The sequence below is a fragment of the Phacochoerus africanus genome, chromosome 7 (assembly GCF_016906955.1).
Source record: "Phacochoerus africanus isolate WHEZ1 chromosome 7, ROS_Pafr_v1, whole genome shotgun sequence".
NCBI classification, from domain to species: domain Eukaryota; kingdom Metazoa; phylum Chordata; class Mammalia; order Artiodactyla; family Suidae; genus Phacochoerus; species Phacochoerus africanus.
This window is the reverse complement of record NC_062550.1, coordinates 4,538,078-4,554,788: the sequence shown is the minus strand read 5'-3', so window position 1 is coordinate 4,554,788 and position 16,711 is coordinate 4,538,078.

Sequence of the window (16,711 nt, the reverse complement as noted above, 5' to 3'; positions counted from 1 at the left end):
GTCTGGACACCACGGCTGGCCTGGCAGGCTCTGTGTCAATGCCTGAATGGGCTTACAAATAGTAGAATGCCAGCCAAATGTGGGGAGCGGGTGTCAATATGATATTTAGCTCCTGGCGTTCCCGTTGTGGCACAAAGGGATTGGTGGCATCTCTGCAGCACTAGGACCTAGGTTCCATCTCCTGGCACAGTGGGTTAAAGGATCCAGCCTTGCCAGTGGTGTAGGTCACAAGCACGGCTCAGATCCAACCCCTGACCAGGACAGGGGGTGACCAAAAAAATAAAAAAATTTATTTAACTCCTCTGCTGAGAGCTAGAGTTCCTGCCAGGACCCCTTTGGGGCAGGGGCCGCATGTTTCCACCAGGGGCTTCCTCCTGCTCTTGAACCATCTGCTCCCCTCCGCACTTGAACCTTCTGCTCCCCGCATAACGGGGACATTGGGGTTTTTAAGAAATACTGACGTAGACGCTGTTTAGGAAGCAGCTTCGGGAAGAAGGTGCCAGGAGCCATCTAGGGCCTAGAGAAGGGGCATCTCATTACGGGACACACAGGACACCTCAGTCCTGCAGCTGACATGGCCCCTGACCCCCTGCCTTGACCTCCCCATCGGATCTCCAGCAGGAGCCAGAGCAGAGGCCACCCCCCCCCCATACTGAGCCCAGAGGTTAAAGGGTCTCCCGCCTCGGGTCAGAAGCAGAGCCAGCGGAGGTGGCTCCAGGCCCGTGCTGGGAAGACAAAACCGTCTCAGAAGGGACTGAGCCCCTCCAGACCAGCGTTCCCATGCCATGGATGGGGAAACTGAGGCCCGGAGGACAGGCCATGTCCATGGTCCCCTGGAGGTGGTGACAGAGAGAAAATCAGGATCCTAGATTCTAATTCCTCAGCCAGTTTCCAAATTGTCCCTGGCCAGGGGGCGGGGGACAGAGCTCAGGCCCACATCCACAAACACCTGCTGCCAGCACCGTGCCGGGGTCGTCACGGGCGTCAGGATTTCACCGGCGGCTTCTACCTGGAACACTGGAGTGCCAGTAGCTAGGGGGTCCTCCCAGGGGGGTAGAATCACAGCCTGCCTTTCGTTTGGAAGACACCAAGCCTGCAGCAGTGGCTCTGGGAGAGGCTGGGGGAGGGGAGGCACAGGGGAGAAGGTGAGTGCCCCTATGAGGCTCTGAGCAGCAGAGGGAAGCCCACGTGAAACAGAGGCGCCCAAACTTCAGCACCCACAGAACCTCCGGAGGACTCGCCGGCCCCACTCCAGGGTTTCTGATTCAGTGGGCCTGGAGTAGGCCCTAAATGTACCTTTCTAGCAAGTTCCGGCCTGATGCTGGCTGAGCCCAGGAATCCCGCTTTGAGAACCACTGGAGTAACAAGAAGAGCGGTGCTGGCCTGGCTGAGCACAGTGACTGGGGTTTTCTGATTATTATTTATAAAGTGCCAAGGGACGGCACTTTACAGTTTGCAGGCTGTTTGCACATCTCACCTCACCTCTTAATAGCCCTGCTAGTCCGACCCCGTTTTATACTCGCTCAGGGATATTTGATGACGTGCTCATTGAGCTGCTGGAAGGGACTGACCCCAGATCTTGTACCTCTTGTACCCCGATGTCTCCCTTCCTTCGTTCACACGTCGGCTTTCCCAGGAGGACGTGCTGCTCTTCCTGAGCACCTGCTCTGTGCCAGGCACCTGCTCACACATCGCACACATTGTCCATGAGCCCCTGTGCCTGGGGCCTGGGTAGGTCACCTTACCCCCTTTTCCAGAAGAGGAAGCTAAGGTTGGCCACACCTCCTGCTCCCTGGTGCCTAAGTCAGGATTTGCATCCAGAGCAACTGGCTCCCAGGCCCGCTCTCCCCACCCCGAGCGCCTCCACGCAGCCTGCACTGCAGAGCGAGGCTTTGTAGAAGCTGCCAGACCATCAAGGGGGCTGCAGGAGGGGCCTCGAGGGTGACTGAGTTCCTGCAGCCCCGCAAGCCGACGTGGCCCAGGGCTCGGGCCAGGCGTGCCTCCCACTCTCAGTCCTGTTCAGACTCTTCCACCGCCTCCTTCCCCCATGTGCAGCTTTTCTCAGGTCCTCAAGTTAATTGTTCCCAGGCAGAAAATTACTTCTAACCCCAGAAACAGGTCATTTGGGAAGGCAGAACTCATTATCAGTGCTGTGCACGCGTCTCTGGGAAAAGCCGGGGGGATGTTCTCTGGGCTGGAAGTGTAATTACGGGAAGATCGGAGCCTAGCTGCCGTCCACACCGACGGCAGAGCCTGGCCGCCTCCTGGCAAGCTGCTGAGCCCAGAGAGCCAGCGGCCCAGGCACTGAGCTCAGCTCCGTGACCTTCACCTGGGGCGGGGCTGGGGTGCAGGGAAAGCAGCCTCTGGGGCCCACCCCTGACCAAGGTCCCCGAGGGACTGAAATTCATGTCTAGCCAGAACCTCAGAATGTGACCTTGTCTTAGAAATAAGGTCTCTGCTGATGTAATTAGTTAAAGATCAGGAGCTGCCGTCCTGGGTTTAGGGTGGGCTCTAAACCTCATGACCGAGGTGAGGAGGGGGAGTTCCCTTCATGGCTCAGCGGTTAACAAACCCAACCAAGATCCATGAGGATGCGGGTTTGATCCCTGGCCTCGCTCAGTGGGTTAAGGATCCGCCATTGCTGTGAGCTGCGGTGTAGGTCACAGATGTGGCTCAGATCCCACGTTGCTGTGGCTGTGGTGGAGGCCGGCAGCTACAGCTCCGATTAGACCCCTAGCCTGGGAACTTCCATATGCCATGGGTGTGGCCCTAAAAAGCAAAAACAAACAAACAAACAAACAAGAGGAGGGGACACAGAGGAGGAGGCCAGGTGAAGATGGAGACGGAGATGGGAGGGATGCTTGGCCAGCCACAGAGCCACCTGGGCCCCCAGGAGCTGGCAGAGTTGGGAGGGATCCACCCTGGAGCCTGCAGAAGGAGCGTAGCCCTGCTGACACCTCAGTTTCAGACTTCCAGCCTCCAGCATTCTGCAAGAATAAATTTCTTTTGTTTTAAGCCACATAGTTCGTGGCAGTTTGTGACAGTAGCCAGAGGAAGCTAACATGGTCCAGACAGTGGTGGTCTTTCTGCAGGGATGCCCCAGCTTTGTGCCCACCTGCTGGCCCACATCCCATCCCTGCCTCCTGGGCCACCTCCTGGGCCACCCCCTGCGCCCGACACGCAGGCAGCCCTCCGCAGGCTTCTCTTCTCTCCTCCATCCCCCGCTCACTCTCTGCTCCTGAATCCCAACAGCCACCTCCAGCCCAGACTCCAGTGCCCAATCTGCTGGTCAAGCAGGACCAGAAGTCTCCTCGCTCCTCAAACACAGAGCACAGCCCTCCCCTTCGTGCCTCAGCCCCCACACTCACCCTATTGATGCCACCAGCAGGGAGGCCAGTCCCTGAGGACGTGCCATGAGCCACACCCAGGTCCCAGGAGAAGGAGGTGGCAGATACCGGGGGGAGCTGCCTTTAGGCACCCCCTGCCCCCAAAATCGTTACCTGCTCCCAAAATGGGTTGCGGCTTCTCTGGACTCCACAAGCCGCTGTTGACACTCAGTACAGCACAGATGCTCGGGACCAGACAGCCCAGGGCTGGCAGGGTCCTCGGGGGGGGGGTCATCCTGGCCAGGTTCCTTTTGGCTTCCTACTCTGTTGCTCTCCGTGTGTGTGTCTCCTCACTTCACAGAATGGCTGCTGAGCGTCCAGACATCACATCCTTATTCTAGGCAGAAAGAGGCGTAGAGCCAAAGGCTGAAAGTCACACGCTGTCTCCTCGGTAGGCTTAGCTTTTTTATTAGGAGAAGGAAGCTCTCCCCAGGGGGTCCCATCCACCACTTGTTGGCCAGCGCTGGGTTACATGGCCGTGTCTTGTCATAAAGGAGGCTGAGAACTTGAAGGTTTTGCTTTAAAGTTCTCTCCATTAGCAGAAGGTAGGGGGTTAGACCAGGCTGTTCAAGGCCATCTCCTCCGGCTCACTGGCCGCTGCAGGCTAAGAGTGGCCCCTCTCTCTTTCTAGGCATTCTCAAATTCGAGCTTCCGCCTCCTGCTCTTTGATGCCTGCCTCCTTTTGCTTTTGCTGTTTTGCTGCCTGGACCTCCCTTTTCCTGCCCCTCCTGGCTGTCCAAACCTAAAGCATCCGTCGGGACCCAGCTAAAAGGCCGCTTCCTCCACAAAGCAGTCCCTGAGTCCCTGACCTCCGCAGCTGGCCCCTGGAGGACACTTCCCCTGGCCCCTCTCCTCCCACCCACCACGATGTTGGAGTTGCGTGTCTATTTCCTGTTTCCCACTAGATGAGCCCCGCGCCGAGGGCAGGAAGGCTGTGGCCGGCTCAGCTCTGTCCACAGCACCACCCAGAAAGGGGCTGGGCGAACACACGGAGCTCTGCACTGATGGGGCCGAGTCAGAACCAGAACGGCGGTTCCATTCCCTTGCCGTCCCTGGAGCTCAGGGAGGCGGGAGGCAGAGGATGGCCACAGAGGGAGGCTTGCTTGTGTTCTGATCTTGGAAATAAACAAGGATGGACCTCTTCTGGATCACCGAGGGCTGGGACAGGTGCCGCTGGGTTTTCCCAGTAATAACATACCCGGTGAGAACAGGAAGTTGGCACTAATGACTTCTCTCTACCCTTTACAAGTCCCAAGAAGGAACCGGGCATCCCTAATCAAGCAAATGGGGAAACTGAGGCTCCGAGGAGGCAAACGACCCCCAGAGAATCAAGGCACAGCCAGGGCCTTGCTCTTCTGAGTCCAGGACCAGGGCCCTTTCATCGCATGTGAGACAGGAGGGATGATGGGGCAAGAGCCTATGGAGCCTCGTGCCTCCCAGAGAACCATGAAAAGTTAATCCCCTGCATGACTCTGCAGGTCCCTGGTTTAAGTAAGCTTTTCAGAGGGGGCAAAACAAGGACATGGAGGTTTTCACAGGCTCCAAACATCATTGGTCCCCTCCCTTACATCTTACTGTGATGGTCTTAGTCAAAGCCACGAGAAACACTCTTTTTTCCTTCTTTCTGCCTGGAAGGTGGATGTGAGATCTGGAGGCACTGCAGCCATCTTGTGACCATGAGGAGATGCATGCTGAATGTGGCAGGGCAGGAAGCCAGATGATCCTGGCCTCAGGGACTTCCCTGAGTACCACAAGCCCTGAGCTGTCTGCTTCTGAACAAAGCTCCAAGTCCTAAGTCTTCCCTGCTTCTGCCTTCCTGCTATCTCCGGCCAGGCCACAACACAAGGTTGCTCCCCGATGCAACTAGAGTGACCCTAGACCATCACGGCCTCACCCCACTCTCTGTTCCTGACACTCAAGTGCCCCCCAGCCCCTCCAGTTCCTACATGACCCCTGGTCACAGAGCTGTTGGCCTCCTCCTCCCTGGCCCCTAGGCTCCCTCTCCTTCCATGGTCTGTCCTCCACTTGACTTCAGCCACCCACCCCTAGGGTCAGGAGCAATGTCAGGTCCCTAACAGCCTGCATGGGGCAAGTGGTGACCCATCAGACAGGCATGGTGCCCTGCCCTCGCCATGTCACCCCCTGGTCACCCGAGCCCACCACTCCTCGCATCGTGAGGTGTCCTCTCACCTCCCCCTTTCCAGCTGCCCTCTGGCACCCGACTCCCGCCATCCCTTCACTCTGAACATCAGGAACAAAGCGAATCTGGAGAACAGCAAGGTGGGTGGGGTCTGAGCTCCATCCTGTTTGGACCACAGAGGAGTGGACAAGGCAGTAGTGGGGACACCAAGACCCTAAGTCTCAGCAATTGGCCTGAAGGCTCTGGAGCTGCAAGGTGCACCGTGAGGGCGCCCCCTACAGGAGGGTCCTTTGTAGGTGGGTGAGCGCCGGTGTAGATGTTCACCCGCTCAGGGGAGAAAACAGCTGGGTGTTCTAGCAAGGAGGCTATCGCCTCCACTAGCCCCAGGTCAGGGGCTGCGAGCAGACGCCCACCGTGGACCGGAACCAGAAGAGAAAGAGACTGGCCTCGGGCAAGTGGGAGCCAATCACAGGGGCTCCCCAAAGTCACCCGCGGGATGCGTGTGTCATCACAGACACTGTGGTGTGATTTTCAAAGAAAATAAAAATGAGAAAAATAACAAGAGGAACTGAAAGCTGATATGCCAATTTCCGGAACAAATAGATAATGAGGACCGAGTCACCCAAGGATGAGCCAGATGAAAAGACGCCATGGCAACTGTGCAAACACACAGCCTCCAAACGGGGGTGCATCTACAGGAGACAGAGCCACAGCCCAACCCGGATGAAACTGGCCAGGAAACAGACTGCCTCACGCTAGAGGACAACGGAGTGAGAACTTGAATTCCTCAAACCTAAAGCCCACAGAGAGGATGGTAAGACAGCAGAATGGGACTGAAGGGAGATCTCAGACCCTAGGAGGGAAATTAAGGACAAACTATGGTTGTGGATGTAACAGATGAGACGCAGCAGAGAAACCCCCTCCATCCCAACTTGACTCAAATGTCCCCTTCTCACAGAGAACTTTCTGACCACCGTCACCTACCCCTGCTCTATTTTCCTCACAGCCCCTCGCAACGTGTCACATACTCTCCCATCTATTTATTTAACAAATCATCTCTCTCCCCCTACAATTTCCGAGGCAGACTTTTACCTGTCTTGCTGTTCCCTCAATACCAAGGAAGATGCCTGGCAAATAGTCAGCCATCCATGAATACATGGTGGGAGTTCCCTGGTGGCTCAGTGGGTTAAGGATCTGGTGATTGTCACTGCTGTGGCTCGGGCTGGCTCCCTGGCCTGGGAACTTCCACATGCCCTGGGTGTGGCCAAAAAGAAAATAATAATAATAATAAATACATGGTGCATGAAGGAATTGGCAGAATAGACGCTGATGACAATGGAATTAATGATACAGAGGAAAATCTTGAGATAATTGCAGTGATGGCTGTTGGAAAAGATAAAGAGATAAAAGAGAGTTAGAGAAAAGCCTGTGGATGCAGAAAATAGAACACAAGGATAATTGGTGGCCCTGATTCGAGAGCCCTAATAATTGCTACAGAACCTGTCATAAACATGCTATGAGAGAGAGTCCTTGAAATGAAGGGATAATGGAATCCAAAATTCAAAACAGTATGCCATGCTTCAGAAATGCTGCTCCAGAATTCTCCACACGTCTCTCTTAGCAAAGTTATGAATTTCAAGGAAACAGACTCCTTCAAGCATTTAGGATGAAAGAGAAATTTTTTACAAGAAGGAACAGAGCTGCCTGCTTAAAGCTTCTGCAGCAACTGTCCACTTCATAAGATCAGGAAGCACCAGGTTTTAAGGAAAGAAAGTGTGACTTCAGGAAATTATTCACGTCCCAGATGCTTTTTGTGAATACATCTAAGGACGGAAGGAAACTGGGGAACATACACCTTCTTGGGAAAAAAATATATCAACAAATTATAATATGGAGTTCCCTGGGGGCTCCGTGGGTAAAGTACCTGGCACTGTCACTGCTGTGGCTCAGGTGGCTGCTGTGGCGTAGGTTCGATCCCTGGATTCAGAACTTCTACATGCCGCAGGTGCAGCCAATAAAAAAAAAAACTAAACAAACAAATTATAATAAGATCCAGACAATTAAAGGACTAGCAAATATCCAACCAATTTAAATATGCAACAGAGAATAAGCAATTATGGGAATTATGGTTACAGAAAAGAATGTGAATGTCAACTGAGATAACGTCAAAATTAATAATAATGTAACAATAAAAGCCACGAGTTGCAAAGAGAGGAGACGAGAGGGGACGTGGGGTGGTGAGTTCCTTATGCCGAAGAGGGGACCTAATAGATTCAGGCTGAAATTGGCACAAGTAGGGAAATAAATATAACCATTCTCATTTTTTAGGATTTTTCAGAATCTCTTTTTTCATAAAAGGGTCTTTAGAAAACAGTTTATTCAAAGTTTAACAATTCACTTCTTAATTTACCTGAAGTTAAAAATTAAAGATAATATTTTCATTAAAAATCTTGTGTAGTGAGGGAGTTCCCATCGTGACTCAGTGGTTAACAAACCCGACTGGGATCCATGAGGAGGCGGGTTCGATCCCTGTCCTCACTCAGTGGGTTAAGGATCTGGCGTTGCCAGGAGCTGTGGTGCAGGTTGCAGATGCAGCTCAGCTCTGGCGTTGCCGTGGCTGTGGAGTCAGCTGGCAGCTGCAGCTCCGATTCGACCCCCAGCCTGAGAACTTCCATATGCCGCCGCCAGTGCAGTCCTAAAAAGCAAAAGAAAAAAAATCCTGTGAGATAGTATTTTGATAAAGTCTATTCCTTTCTTCCTTGATTTGGCTGGAATGGAGTTCACTTAGTCTGCAGAGCGATTACTTCTGGGCAGTAGCACGCGGGTGCCTCGTGAGCCTCCTGCGGTGTATTTTTCATGCTCGATTTGTCCCCTTTGGGGGTGAGGGGTCATGCAGGCTGTGGGTCCCAGACTCTTCCTCAGGCACCTGGTAGCCCACACTGCCCCGTCTCCCTGACCCTTGAGAAGCTCCTGTGTTTGCTTTGGCTCGTGGGATGGGAGCAAATGAGCAAGGTCACTTCAGAGGAGAGGCTCTAAAGTCACTGCTACTGGGGGGCTGTTTGTTACTACAGCATAACATAGGTTATTCTGACTGATACAACGAGTGTTACTGTTTTATAAAAACGACAGGGTGATTTTTCATTGAGAAGGAAGGAAGGGAGAGAGAAGGAAGGGGGGAGGGAGGACAGAGGGAGAAAAGAAAATTAGAAGTAAATACACCAGAGGGTTGACATGATTAAGTCTGTGAGGTAGAAACCTGTACATCTGTGAGTCCTTTGAAATTTTCACCAGAGTCAGTGAAAGAGGAAAATACCATCTCAGATCACCAAGTAAGAACCGTGGGTTTGGGAGAAGGGGGAGGAGACTCAAGACCCCATAAGACCCCAGGCTGAGACCCTTCACTGCTCACTGCTCATGTCCACCTCCTGCTGTCTAGAACTTTCCAGAGAGTCGGGTTTGGGAAAAATGAAGGTGTGGTAGCAGATGGGGACCTCATGTAAGTCCGTTCAAGGTAGAGAGATAGGAAGAGACCTCAGGGGTGGGAGTAGGAGCTGGAGGCTGAATGAGAAGAGAGCGGGTCAAGTGTGTGGAGATTGACAGACAGGAAACGGGAACCCTCTAGATGCAAACCCAGAGAAGGCACAGGGCCAGCTGGTGCCCGGCGCCCGCCCGCCTCATCTCTGTTTCAGCGCAGGGAGGAAAAGAATACAGTATGCCCATAGCAGAGGTGGGGAAACTGAGGCTCCGAGAGGGGCGGGATTTCCCCGGAGGTCACACAGCCGCAAGGGACAAAGCAGGGACCCAGCCCCAGGCAGGCGATGAGCTCTGGTTCCCAGGGGAGGTGGGAAGTCCCAGGGGTGGGAGAGCCTGAGGCCCGGGGCTGGGACTGCTGATAAATAGGCCCCATTCTGGGAGCAGGATCCCCTCACCAGCCATCACCCCTCGGTGTCCTGGAGGACCCCGGCAGGCGGCAAGACACGGTCCTTGGCCAAGTGACCCGCTGCTGCCCCTCCAGCAGGTCACCCACCCGAGTGCTCGAGTCCCGGTCCTGGAAGGACTTAAGTCATCACAGCTCCCTCCCCATCCCGCTGGAAGGCCAATGAGCTGACCCCCCAAAGCCACGAGGTAGTGTCCTTGTCCGCCCATCAGCTGCCCACCTGCCTCGAGGATATGGTGGGGGAGGGGATAAAAACAGTCCCCCTCACATCCTGCCGGGTCTGTCCACCTGGTGCCAGGAGGCGGCCCCCAACAAGCCCCCACCCCCATCCTCTACACGGGGCAAGCCCCACCCAGCCACAGTCCTCACCGCCTCCCGCCCTGGGACCCTGAGTCCTCAGTCCTCCCCAGGCAACCGCCTCCCAAACTCTTACTACAACTCTTTGGAGTTACTTCTTTTTTTTTTTTTTTTTTTTTTTTTGCCAGCAACTCCAGAGCTAAAAATATCCAGGCAGGTGAGGGAGCCAGGTGTGCGAGGAAGCCCCCCCACCCCCACGCCTGCCTCCCACTTTCCCATTATGTGTTAGAGCCCAACCTAGCAACTGGCAGCCTTTCCAGCTCCATCTGGGCGGGCGAACCTCTGATGGGGGCAGAGACTAGCAGCAGCGCAGACACTGCCCGGGTCGGGGGAGGGGGGCAGGGCAGTGCTCGCTGGCAGAACCCCCACCTGCTCCAGGTGGAGGAGAGCAGCTAACCCAGCTCTTGGGTTCTCAGATGGAGGCGAGGAGAAGCCTGGCATTCATCCGGGTCTGTCGCGCATCTGCACCTGAGCCCAGGGTACCCTGACTACCATTGCAAGGGCACTACTGTACCCCATTTTTCAGAGGGAAATTGAAACTCTGAGCGCAGAGGCGGCCTGACCCAGACTCTGCGGCCAGGTACGTGACAGCCAGGATTGGTGCCTGAGCTGGGACCGGGGCTGGGGGAGGGCTCCTGGGGGCCGGTTTGGGGAGACCAAAGACCACAAACGTGGTGGCTGAAAATAATCCAAATGTATTATCTTAGAGTTCTCAAGCCGGAAGCTCTAAGTCAGTGTCACGGGCTAACGTCAAGGTGGGGGCAGAGCCGGCTCCTTCCGGAGGCTCCAGGGGAGAACCCGTTTCCTGGTCTTTTCCAGCTTCTAGAGGCGCCCACCTGTCCTGGCTCCCCGCCTCACACCCCTCCAGCCTCTGCTTCTGTCTCACTCTCCTCTCCAACGACGGCCTCGCTGCCTCCCTCTTGTGAGGACCCTGGGACGATGCCGGGCCTGCTGGACCACGCAGGACACTCCCCCATCTCAGATCCTCAACCTCAGCACGTCTGCAGGGCCCCTCTCACTCTGGATGACGACGCAGCCCCAGTTCCGGGAGTTAGGATGGGGACATCTTTGGGGACATTATTCATCCAATCACACTTCTCAGTAGGAGGAAGATGGCAGGAGCTGCCACTGGTGTGAGGCAGAGGGCGTGCGGGCTCTTACCTGCATTAGCTCGCTCCGTCTCACAGGGACCCTCGCGGTGGCTCTACCACCCATGTCACAGATGCGGAAAGTAAGGCGGAGGGCGATGAAGGAAACTGGACCAGCCACACTCGGGAGGTGACGGAGCCAGGCCCCGTGCAGCCCAGAGTCTGCGCCCTTAGCCGCCGCTAGGAGGTCCTGGGGTAGCCTCGAGGTGACTTCAGGCTCAGTGCATCCTTCTAGAAGAACTGCTCCAAGTAGAAGGTATTTGTCGGGATGGTCTTTTCATAATGAGGTTCTGGGGGTCGCAGGGGCACCTCTAGGTAGCGCTCTGGAAGGAGTCATAATGGCCTCTCGGTCCCCACTGCCACCACCCTGAGGCTCCACCCCCCAGCGCCCCCTGCCAGGCCCCCACCTGGGCCCAGGGACCCCACCCCCCAGAGCCAGGCTGGTCCCTCGTGCCAGCAGGAACCTGCCTCCTGAGGTCTCCCTACCTGGCCGCAAAGCCAGGTCCCTGCCCTCAAAGCCAGATCCACGCCCAGGAAAGCGGGGCAGTGGATGGAGCTGGCCCCGGTGCTCGGCCCTGGTCCCCAGCCTCTGTCCCCAGCCCTGGTCCCCAGTCTGTCCTTCCTCCATTGCCCCTCCAGGGACACCTGGCCCGCTCCCAAGGCCCCACCTGTAGCCAGGTTCTCAACCTACGGGGTTTGCTGGAGAAAAATGACTGCCCGATAAAATATTCATGCTGGGCTGAGCCTAAAATAGGCAGGAAAGGAAGAAGAGTGACTTTTGTCCGGCACGAATGCAGTGACATGAAACCACGAGGCTGGCTGCTCTGAGCTGTCCCACTGGCCCCTCCCCTGCCCACCAAAAGCCCCAAAACAGGCCCCCTCTCCAAGGAGGGCAGACCTCATGCGCCGTCCCCTGGGGCCACCTGTTCGGAAGGGCCCCCACCTGTGCTTTAAAGCTCCAAGGGCTCCGTCTTAACGTTCTCAATCCTGGAGGCAGAGCCCCCATTTTCATTTTGCACCCCTCACTGCAAATTATGTAGCCGCCGTGGCTGTCGGGAAGATGCCAGCCGTCTGACTCTGGGACACAGATGCTGTCTGTCCTGTCAGCAGGGCCAAGGGGAGGTGGCGACCACAGCCCCGCAGCAGCCATCCATACACAGCACTTCCTCCCAAACCAGACCCGTGAGTGACGTCATCGACAAGAACAGAAGGACGACCGTTGCTCACGTGTACAGGGCGCTGTCTCTGCGCCCAGAAGGCGCCCCGGCCACACCCCCTGGGCCTCCAACAGTCTCAGAAGTGACACTTCCTCACGCTTTCTCTCTGCACTCCCCACACAAGGTCCCTGCAATGCTCAAACCTCAAGGCACCACCAGCCAGGGGGGATCGGGGCTCTGTCCCCCGAGCAACAAAGATGGCAAGGCAATCCAGCCGGGGCCCCCACCAGGCGCCAGGCACTCGGCTGGGCTGGCGCTCGGCCGGGGCTCACCCTCAGGAAGCGGGCTCGGTGCTTCCGCCACCCCCAGCCCTCATCTGAATTTGCATCCATGATTTTTCCCAGGAGGAGGGGCTCTGCCTTGGGCCTCCCATGGAGATTCTGTCTGTGCCATAACCCTCAGCGAGCTCCTCACCTGATTCAGAGAAAAAGCCAAGGCGACCCCAACCTGCACAACCTGCCCCCTCAGGCCCCCAGGGAGCGTCACAGCTCCCCTCGCCCCTGTCTTTGCTCAAATGTCACCTTATCACAAGGCTGCCCCTTAGAACCAAATTCAAATGAGACCAGAGAGAAAGAGACCCTGTAAGAACATCTGCTTTGTCAGAACAAGACAGAGGCATCCCAGGACCCAACGCAGGTGTCAAGGCATGGGGACAAGGGAGGGAAGAGGAAGCCCTACTGGGGGCGACAGCAATAATTCAAGCCACTGCTGAGGACAGCCTGATCAGGTGATGGCTACGGGCAGGGGACCTGTGGCCGAGGCATACCGAAGTTCCCGGGCCAGGAACCGAACCCGAACCTCTGCAATGACCCGAGCCACAGCCATGGCATTCTTAACCCACTGCGCCACAGCAGACACTCCACCAGCTCTCTTTTGAAAAACGGAGCCAACAGGATTTGCAGGTGGATTGACTGTGGGTATTAGAGAAAGAGGGGAGTCAGGGTAACCCCAAGACTTTGGATCTGAGCCACTGGCAGGAGGGAGCAGTCTCGGGGGACAGTGCGGGAGGAGCAAGGTGGCTGGGGGTCCACGCTGGATGCCCAAGTGCGGACACTGAGTTGAGGATTCAAAGGAGAGGGCTGGTCTAGAGAGATGGATTTGGGAAAAACCAGAGGCCGGGCAGGGTCCCCTGGGGTGGGAGAGTCAAGAGAGGAGAAGGGACATCGGAAGTCAGGGAGAGAGTTCCCGTTGTGCCTCATCAGTAACGAACCCGACTAGGATCCACGAGGACGCGGGTTCAATCCCTGGCCTCGCTCAGTGGATTAAGGATCTGGCGTTGCTGTGGCTGTGGTATAGGCCGGGTGGCTACAGCTCCAATTGGACCCCTGGCCTGGGAACCTCCATATGCCAAGAGTGAGGGCCTCAAAAGACCAAAAAAAAAAAACCCAAAGAAGTTGGGGGGGGCAGGGAGCTGCACGGGCTGAAGTTTTATGACTCGGGGGCGGGGGGGCGGTATTAGGAAGGAGGAGGGCAATGGTCTAAAATGCCAGCTGCCTTAGTGAACGAGTGAACGAACGAGTGACCAAAACCTGCAAGGTTTGGTGAATGACTGTAAGAGCCACCCCAAGGCCCCTCGGATGGAGCCCGGGCAGCGTGGGCCACTTTGGCCGTTCCTGAGCCTTTCCCCAGCTGTCACCCAGCAGGGATGCTGCCAGCTTCTCCTAGGAGACCACCCAATTATGACGCAAATGTCACACCGTTTGGTCGGAGGAGGCAATCACGGGGCTGTTTGTGTTTATCTGCAGCCGTAAGGAGCTCTGCCCTGTGCCTAATGGACCAGCTCCTTTCCTGGTCATTTAGCGGCCGACCTGACATTTATAAGGCAGGCAGTTAGCGCTTGTCCTGACAGCATCCGGCTGATTCAGCCAGGTCGGCCGCTGTCCCGCCTGAGCGCACCGGTAATCTCTCCTCTCCAGGAGGGAGTGGGGTGGGGGTTCTAGAAGAGCCGGGAAGCTTCCGCTTGGTGATTGCAATTCCGAGCCGCCATTCGGAATTTCATTCCATTTGTCCATCGAAGCAGCATTTTGTGGTTTTAAAATACACCCTTGCGTTCATTTTCTTCCTTTTTTTTTTTTTTTCCTTCCTTTCCTGGCCACCCCTTGGCATATGGAGTTCTCAGGCCAGGGATCAGATCTGAGCCGCAGATGTGACCTACACCGAAGCTGCATCAACACCGGATCCTTAACCCACTGTGCTGGGCCGGGGATCGAACCCGCATCCCAGAGGGTAGCTGGGATGCCACCCATCTCATTGCGTCACAGCAGGAACTCCTGTGTTTCTTTTCTGACATGAACACAGAAAGGACAGCAGCGTGTGGCAGGGCCCCAGCTGAACCCGGGCCTGTTAGGAGGTAGATGGGGAGTTTGCCGGGGGCTTAACGCAGACAGGACCCACGGAAAGAATTCACCTAAAGGAGCAAGGGAGGAGGCCTGGCCCGCGCGGCCTGATGTGCAAGGCCCGGCTTACTAGTGGCCAGGGCTGCTGGCCTCCGGAACACACTGTCCCTTGCAGCCTAAACCCAGCTGCCCCCGCTGGGCAAGTCTGGTGAAATAAAACAATGACCTGAGCCAGGTAGTGCCAACCCAGGCATGGACTCTGTGCCCGCATCACAATCCCCGTCACAGGTGAGGCCATGGAGTCCAAAGCCGGCCAGTAACTCACTGGGAGGCATGCCCTGGCCAGTGGTGCTCCCTGGAGGCAGCAGACTCCCTGGCAGCCGGAATTACACAGGTTAATCCAGCAGATCCCCAGCCCCGTTTGGCCCATGACCCTGTGAACTTGCCCCACCGTCAGATCACACCCGGAGGAAGGCATGGCGGCCACCCGTCCAACAGCGACCACTCCCGGCTGGGAGTGGCTGAGTCACCACCCCCTCTCCTGGCCCCCGTTTCCCCACCTGCAGGATGGGGGAGCTACAGAAGCAACTCCGGGACGTCAGCAGGACGGGGTGAGTCAGCGCCTGAGACAGCACACTGAGAGATGCCAGGTGCCAGGCAGATGTGGGGGAATTGTTCCTTTGATTGGGTGGTTGCCATGGTGATGGATGCTCTGTGTTTAGCGGGTAAATATCCACAGCCCACTGGAGCGTCTGGTCCTGTCTCATTGCCAAGACAGGCATGGGCTGCTGGCCTCACTGCCCCGTCCCGGGAGATGGCTTTTTATTCCTCCTCCCCCAGAGTTCCCCTGGGGAGCTGCTAGCTGCTTCACCTCCATCCAGAACCTTCCCCTCGGACCCGAGCCCGCCCTGTCTCCTGAGCACAGTTTAAACTCAGACCCTGCCACCCACCCCACAGTAAATGTTCCCCAAGAGTGTCCTGCGGACAAGGGGTGACCGGGACCTCCCCCTCCACCATCGAGGAGCTCACAGCTATGTGGGGGATGGGTAGGAAGAGACCATGACCCCGGAGCTGGGTCAAGGCTGCCGTGGACAGGATGGAGGTGGGCAGACACCAGGCCTTCTGTGACTCTTTCCAGCAGAACTTTCCAGATCTGAGTCTATGGGTCATAACTCACCACCAAGAGGGAAATTGGGAAAAATTTCTTGAGGCAAAGGGCTCTCACCCCCAACCACTCCGGGGCCTCTCCAGCTTCCTCAGCTGTGAAATGGGGACACTTCTCCAGAGTCCATGGGGCCATGGGGGGATGGGGTGAAGGCCACAGGAACAAAGGCCATCGGGTGCCTGGTCCCCAACCACGCTCCACAGGCAGTAAAAACCAAACCTGGTTTTGTAAATCCTGCGAGGCTGGTGGGGGGCTTGTAAGCAGATAGGGTAGGGGGTCCCCGGAGGAGGAGAACCAGGTGTGGCTTTCTTGACACAAGAGAGGCCATGTTAGGCCTAAGCCACACTGCGATCTGAGCCTGGCCACAAGGTCCTTGCAAAAGCTAATGATTTTAAAGGAATCCAGAAGGTAAGAGCCGACAGCTATGACCAGGTCGGGGAGGTAACCATATCGGAGACATAAATCCGTTGGGAAGATTCTCAGTTCGGTTTCAAAGGGCAGGATCAGACAGGAGCACTTTCTTGAGCCGCTTTATCCAGCCCCGCGAGCCCTCAGCCACCAGATCAGCTGGAATCTAAGGAACGAGGGGGCTGACCTGCGCTGACCCTCGCGACCTCAGTCAGCCCGAACCTGGACTCTGTCAGCCTTTGGCCCCATTCTGGGCGGAATTCTCTTCTGCTCAAGCTCCTTCACGAATATACACAGACCCTTCGCATAAAGCTGCCCGGATTTGCTTTAGAAAAGATCCCTGGTGTGTCTTTATTTGCTGCAAGTAATAAACGCCTCCTCCTCCCAGTCTATGCCTTGGTTGTGACTTTTGGCTTGATATCTGCCAAGAGGCGGCCCCAGGGTTCAGGTAACACGATGAGGCATCACGAGGCCGTTTTGTGCACTCGGTCGTGTACATAATACAGAAATGCCCCCTGAACCTGTCCACGTGCCTGTCATTCCAGCCCTGGGGACCCAGCCGGGAATGGCCAGCCCAGCCTTCCTGGAGGAGACAGAGGGTGCCGAGACACACAGCT